The 7672-nt window shown below is 38.4% G+C and overlaps 1 protein-coding gene across 2 annotated transcripts in view; it reads right to left on the reverse strand.

Moving 5' to 3' along the window:
* The window catches only part of XRCC4 (X-ray repair cross complementing 4), a 162359-nt gene extending 154718 nt beyond the window's left edge, over window positions 1-7641 (reverse strand). For both annotated transcript variants that reach the window (XM_085528782.1, XM_085528783.1), the window contains exon 1: window positions 7579-7641. The gene's annotated coding sequence lies outside the window, so the exon portion shown is untranslated. The remainder of the gene's footprint in view (window positions 1-7578) is intronic.
* Between the last annotated feature and the right edge of the window lie 31 nt (window positions 7642-7672).

A 7672-nucleotide genomic window follows, 5' to 3' on the forward strand; every position in this document is an offset into this window, starting at 1 on the left:
CCAGTATTTTTCTCCTTAAGGGCACAGCAGGTCATACACTACATATCAACACCTCACCAAGTCAGAGCCAAGGATCTGAGACAAACTTGCAGGTGGGAACAGTGGAGCTGCACCCTAAATTAGTAAATCAGAGGCTTTATTGAGGCTGTTGAACAGTTGAGGATTGAGCTGTTTATCTTTAGGACTTTGTCTCTTTAGTTTTTGGCTTCTAATGATCTATATTAGGCACTGTTTCTTTCTAAGGAGAAATCAGCTGTTGGCTGGTTTGCAATTGACTGGAGTCTACTCCCTGAACAAACAGTGTACACAGTTGCTTCTGAATAAACAAGACACTTTTAAAATTGGTCTACAAAGAATATTATATGTTGTTTTGGATAGCACTGGGCATAGACTAAAAGCCAGACCTTTTAGACAGCTCCAACACAGCTTCATTGATGATGTTTTGAACTTCAGCACTATTTTTTTGTCCATGAAGACTAATGGCTTTTCTCCAAATTGCTTTAGCTGCAGGTGTTTCAAACTTTAGCAGTTATGCATGGAAGTCTACTTACAGATCAGAAAGAGCTACTATATCTTGCCAATGGAGCAATTAGCTTAAGTGCTTTCTTGTTGAGAAAAATAGGATACTATCTACAGAGACTTCAGAATGGAAAACTAGTACAAACACCAAGCCGTCAGTAAAGTCTATACTTTGACTTCTTCTGCCATTGGCTGCACCACAAAAAATCTGAACTAAAAAAAAAATAAAAATTAGAAGAACATGCATAGTTAACCTGGCATGAGAACAGGTATTATTCATGTGACATCAGATGCATCTATAAACAGATTGAGATTTATTTATAGCAGACTGAGATTTAAGACAGTCAAAAACATATTGGTTTCCTTTAAAGATTAAAACCAGCTATTAACACATTTCCAAGCAAAAGACAATAAGAGAATATTTATGAATATTTCTGAGATATATTGCATGCTAGTTTGTTTTCTCTCATGTTAATTTACAATTCCATCAACTCCAATCTTCAAGAGAAAAAGCGTTAAATTATCTGGCGTAAACTTCAAATATGACTCAGTCAATATTAGGCGGACAGTAGATCAGATATGGACTTACTCTTTTTTATTTTCAGAAAATGTCTGGGTAAATAAGCATGAAGAAAAGAACACATCTTCCTTCCTATCACCTCTTGCAATAAGCCTCACAATCTCTGGGACGCAATATTTGTTGATGAAGAAATATTGATGAAGAAATGCTTAATAATAAATCTTCAGCTGAGTATCAAACATATATTTGAAGACCAAACAAAAATTTTTGAAGAGCTCTTTTTCTATTGAACCAAAAGCGAGGATATTTTTATACGACATGACACCTAAATTGTATCTAGCTGTTCCCTTGGTTGACCCAAGGTCCACAATTCTCTTTTCTCTCTTGAAGACAAAAAGTAAAAAATTGGCACTGGATATAAAGAAGTAACTGGATGACTTCATAACTTCATGCAGACAGGTTAAAGGCCCATCTTAAAAATTCTTTGCTGCATGATGAAATTTGATTAAGAGACTAACTTCTAGAAAGCTGCAGTCAGTAGCTGGTCCTCAAGGACCCAGCTGCAGAAGCAAGGCTCACATGGCCAGCATTTACAATCTTTTTCTGTGGCAGCCACAAAAGTATTGGAAACATACACATATTTCTTGTGTAATTGTTAAAAAAAAAAAAAAAAAAAAAAAAAGGACAGCTATTTTAGTTTGTCAGACTCCACAGGCAAATAGGATACACAGGATTTGCCACAAAAGATCTGGAATCTATGATAAGGAACAACACTTGTCAGACTTATTTACTACAGTCACCAGCTGAAAAATGAGGAGAAACAGAAGGAAGCAGACAGTCAACAACCTTTATAGTAGGAATCTTACTAACAAGCTTTGATCTCAACTGTAGCCTGAAGACAAAGCCCACCCTGGTGTCTTTCATCCCCTTGAAGTGTGGGGCATAACCCACTACCAACTCCAGGCTTCCAGACTTGCCAATCTTATTTGTAAACATCCATATTAGGAGACAGTTTAAGCCACAAGGTAAAAAAAAATAAAAAAAAATAAAATAAAATAAAAAAAACAGGAAAAAACCAAAAAGGTCCTTAATATATTTAAAGAGGGAAGTTACACCAGTGCACACTAGGAAATAATAGAATAACTTGACAGATTCTGAAAAAGGACAAACCTTCCTTATTCACATCTCCCCAGGAGTTCTTCCCAACTCTAACAGCTCAGTGTGTTCACCACCAAATTTCAACCTTCCCAAATCCATAGGTGAAAAATAAATAAATGGATAAAAATCAGGATACACTGACTGCATGTTACCATGCGGTAAGAAAATAAAATGTTATCTCTCAATTGAAAACTTTTTCCACTGAGTATCAAATACTTCAGTACAAAATTACAAACAGCATGTACAGAACTGAGCAAGAATAACATCAGATCAGATTCAAGTGGCCAGATCTGAGACAGAGAGCTAGTATACATGCCTGAGAGATTCAGACCAGGTTCTCTATCTCTGTTGCCTCTGGGGGATGCAACTTCAACAAATATTTCATGACTTCTACTTTGGCAGCGTGTCTGCCTGCCTTCCAAAGGTCCTACTATAGCCAGGGGTATACAGATAAAATAGGCCATACCTATTTTGCCTTCCTGTGAAAACTGAAATATTAAGCTACTTATTAAGAAAGAAAATTCATTTTCACAAAGCAAACAGACAAGGGGAGAAAAAAAAAAAAAAAAAAGCATCTAAAATATATACTAATTCCTTCACAAACTATCTGAAAAGTCAGCATTAAAGTTACTCATTTTTCAAACAGGAAAAGGAAAAAAGTCTGTATAATTATTTTACACATAACTTTTCAGCCTGACGATAGTATTGTATAAAATCAGCAAGAACAGAAATCCAGGAATTCCTGGCATCTTAGTCAAGTTTCCAAAACCTTCCCTTGCAGACTTCAGTAACTTAGTATTATCCATTCAAGAAAAGTGAAGCTGAAGGAAAAAGGGGAAAAAAAAAAAAAAAGGCCAGCTTTAACTGCTGTTTTCTCATCCAAAAGTACTCAGATACATGTGTCTTTTTGATGTATGTTTGGATAACATGGTAAACTGGTTGAGATTTCATCTGTTTTCCAAAACGCTGCCTTCTCTGGGAATAAGAATTATCAAGATATTCAACACAGAAAACAAACATGTCTTACAGACTTCCTTTGTTTTCTATTCTTTAGTCCCTGTGTACGGTTTTATGATAATCCTGCTCAGTCTGACATGTTTCTGTAAATGCTTGACTTAATACCGCAGAGCAATGGACTTCACTGGATGGTTTTACTTATTGCTTCAAGCAAAACAAATTCAGTGCCACTGGCAAGAGTAACAAAGCTGAATGAGGGATAAAAAAAAATAAAATAATAAAGTGACAAGAGCGAGGTAAGGACACCTGCACTTCTGTATTTGTGAGAGACTTCTGAAGTTTTAAAAAACTAAGCCAGTGATATAGAAGTACAAGTCACACCAAGTGTAACCACATGAGTGGGGTATCAAATGCAGGTATAAATAAGAAGGCTTACACAGCCTACTCTCCTCCCACTTCCACACTCAAGACTTTTCAAAGAGATGGATTATTTTAATTTCAAGTTCCTGTCAAATTAGTACTAAAAAATAGTCCTGGACTCTAAATTACTTTATCTTGCTAAACATTTTCCTAAGGCATTCTCTTTGAAGAAAATTCCTCCACTACTCTGTATTCACCTAGCAGAAGTTTTATTATGTTTTTCTTCACATTTTCTATTTTTCGTCTGGAATAACAAACATTGATCTCCATGAAAACAGAAAGCTCGCACTACTTCAATTTATTAATTTAAACATTATAATTCATTTTGCTTTGTATGGCTCCCACACAAAAATAATTCACAAGACATTTTCAGTGAACTTTCGGTGCACTTAAAACTTCAATTTTGCAGCTCTTTATTCAGCCACAGTAATCACTTTGCCTTGAAAATAAATGTCTTTTGAGTCAGATTAGGTTGAGCAATCAGGGGTAGAGCTGAGGCAAAGAGGCATCAATCCATACTGAGCACTGATTTCAACGTTTTCCACAGATGGGCACAAGTTCAACTTCAGTTCTGTTATCTGACCTGAATGCCAAGACATGAGATTCAGCACAGTAATAACGTGACATCACATTGACAGTGACAGCACTGGTCCTACAGCCACGAATCTGAGTGCAAATGAGAGATTTAAAAGAAAGAGGGGGAAAAAAAAAGGAAAAAAAAGACACCTGCACTAAACTGACAACAGACTTAGTGGCTACTGACAGGTCACACGTCAGTCCCCCTTCTTTCACTGCTTGTCTCCAAAGTGTGTGGTCCCAGCCATTTTACCTTCAATACTAGAGTAAGGCCTTTGGTTTTTGACCCTGTCTCATGTTATTCGATTTGCTAGCTTCAATGCAAAATAATAAAATATAATTGGAATTATCTGTCATTCCTCTACCATATTTAGCTAATTAATTTTCACCCTCAGCACATTGCCACTGTATTGTTTCTAGACCCACCTCCCTACCTCGTATCTTTCCCTCCTTCCCCCTCTCCCAGGGAGTGGACCGGAGGGTCCCCCTGCCCCATTAGTCACAGAACTGGGCCAAAGCAGCCCATAAACCATTGACATCAGTATAGATATCAACTCACCTGAGGAAACATACTTTTCAATGTTAGTTTCCCTCGTAGCTACTAAGGAATGCTAGCCTGAGCTTTAGTGAAACTTGCATACTAATATGAGGACACAGCAGAGGCATACCACTAGGACTACTGAGACTTGAACTTAGGGGGTAGTTAGGTATTCATTAAGAAAATATAGCACAGAAGAACTTAAATATTCCACCAGTTAAACACAGTTTTGAAATCTTAAGAGTATAAATTACTACAAGAAAAACACATGGAGCATGAGCATGTAAGTTTCAGAAGTGTGGCTTTAAGATAGTAAGACATTGCATTCCTACATAAATTACATCCTTCTTTATGGAATTATGATAAAAATAATTAGAGAAGAAGCAAAAATAAAATAAAATATGGAAAATATTTTAAAAATAAATTAAAAAATACACCCTCCTGCATGTTGGGTCACATTTCACCTTAATGTTGCTGGGCTTTTTGTTTCTCAGCTACATATCAGCACCCTAAGTCACAGGTGTCCAGACTTTTGGCTTGCCTGGGCCACACTGAGTGAAGAGGATTTGTCCTGGGCTGAATACACAAAAGTTACTGTGAAAGTAATGCCCCCCATTTGTCTAATGGGATATTGTGGGAAGGTTCAACCTCTACTACCATACCACCAACATCTGCCTCTGATGTCTTTGACCAACATCATAGAATAGGAGGCATTGTTTTCAGAGCAGCCCACGTAAAATATACGGTATCATAAACATATAACCAAAAATAAATTAAAAGAAAAAAAAAAATGTATCACCCTTGTTCAACAGCAGTGGTTGCAATCCTCAGTGAGATCTCAAGGTCTTCATCAGATTTTTTAATTACATAAATACTCAAGCATAGAAAAACTTGGCATGTTGTGCAGTAGAGCTAAATCTTGACAGTTGCAACAGTTTCCGAACAGCTTTTAGATATGGTATCCCCACTGTTTTTCTTTTCTCCTTTTAAAAGTTGCTTATTTTGCATTGTCAAGTATCAAAAACACTGTATCAATAAGTACAAATTTAGAGTACACCCTAAAAAGTTCCTCCAAGAAGAGAAATAAATATTTGTTTATAGCATAGTCAAGGTTAATGAAACAAGTTTCCTGTGACAAGATTCAAGAAATATCATGAACTGGAACACACCATTTTCATCTGTGATTTCCCAGATCAGGACAGGAAAAAAAACAAAAACAAGCCAAACAAAGTGTCTAACATTGCCTGCAGGAAGCTAAGGCAGGTAAGCAATGTGAAATCTGCTACACACAAACAAACACTAGTCCCTTGTCTCTTACTTTCAAAAATAATTATCCTCTATGATCTTGAAGCCTACTTCTCATCATAATTAACATCTGTCCAGTTTACGTAATGCCTACAGCCACTGTCTGCTGTGCTTGTAACATTAGGTTTCACAGCCGGTGAAACTTTATATAAGCCCACAAATGTTGCCTCCAGCCACTACCTAAGCTTCTGTCACTTGCTCAGTCAACACAAACCTGTCCTGAGGTTTTTGTGAAGTTTCTACCATAAGCCTGACACAGATGACTGCATTTGGAAAGCTCCGTGGTCTCTCTTTCCTTTCCAGCTACTGTGCTGAGGAGGGTGGCCTCTCTAAGATCCTTTTGTAGACCTGTAAACAAACAATCCCTTTCATAATCATTTGACTCAACTGTAAAAAACAAATGCAGCCTGTGATAGGGTATACAGCCTCACTCTTCCTCTAATTGCATTAGTTTTTCCATCCCAAGATAGCAAGTCATTTGGCTGATGTCTAGATTGAGAGCACAAAAGTTCTGAGTCTTTATGCTCTTAAAATCACATGGGATCAGTATCCTTTTTCATTTATTCTACAGTCTCTGCCCTGTCAGCTCTGCTAGAGCACAGCCCTTCCTACAAGGCCAGCATCACAACTCACCTAGAAGTGTGAAACACAGGAGTAGACCTGTAACCCTTTCAATTGAATTCTAATTAAAGGTAAAAAACAAAACACACTAATATCAGATTACACTAGATAGAAAGGTGGTTTTTAGAACTTTCTGCATATTAATAGGTTGCCCAGAGTGGTGGTGTGAACTCCATCCCTGGAGACACTCAAGGCCAGGCTGGGCAGGGCTCTGAGCACCCTGATCTAGCTGTAAATGTCACTGTTCAGCGCAGGGGAGTTGGACTAGATGACCTTTAAAAGACCGTTCTAACTCCAAAGACTATATGATCACAAAATTGTTCGTAACCATTCAGAAATTGGTTGCAACAGCAACACCTAAGCATGTTACTGTACATACAAAACAGCCATAGCAAAGTTCTTCCACAGAACTTGTGCAGCCTTGGCTTTACTGAAGTCCCTGACAGGCTCAAATTTATATCCTCAGAGAAAAGAAAAATAAAAACGAAGGAATAAAGCAACCATAACCAACCTACGAGGAGCAGGGAAGAAAAATCGCAGCCTTGGCTTAGACTATTAATGCTGCATTATTTTTACAGCGAGCCAAAACAAGGTCTGCCCCTTCTGAATGGTGTGACGGCAGGGCCTAAGATTTCAAAGTCAGCTACCAAATACATAAAGTCACTACATATTTTAACCAGTTTCCCTCACAGACAATAAAATGACAACAGCAATATTAAGCATTAGGCTCTTTTAATCAGTTGGGCTCCTTAGTTATATATATAGTTATGGTGTAATCGTGACACGTGAGGCACAAACCGCATTCCCCCGACGCTCAAAGCAGGGGAACGTGAGCTCAGTAAGTATGAGAGCAGCAATGGCCGCCCCCTCCTCACAGAGCCACTAATGAAGCCACCAAGCCATCCTCACTCCCGGTCCCCGCCGCCGGACACACTGCGCCGTAGGGGCGGAGCGCCGCACTCACCTCCTCCACTCGCTCCACCGCCGCTCGCCGCTTCCGCCCTCACGACACGGCCAACCCGCCGCCGAGCGGCAGCCAATCAGCGAAGCTTTCTGCC

This window comes from Coturnix japonica, chromosome Z, assembly GCF_054131305.1.
Source record: "Coturnix japonica strain WE chromosome Z, WE-NBRP24, whole genome shotgun sequence".
NCBI classification, from domain to species: Eukaryota; Metazoa; Chordata; class Aves; order Galliformes; family Phasianidae; genus Coturnix; species Coturnix japonica.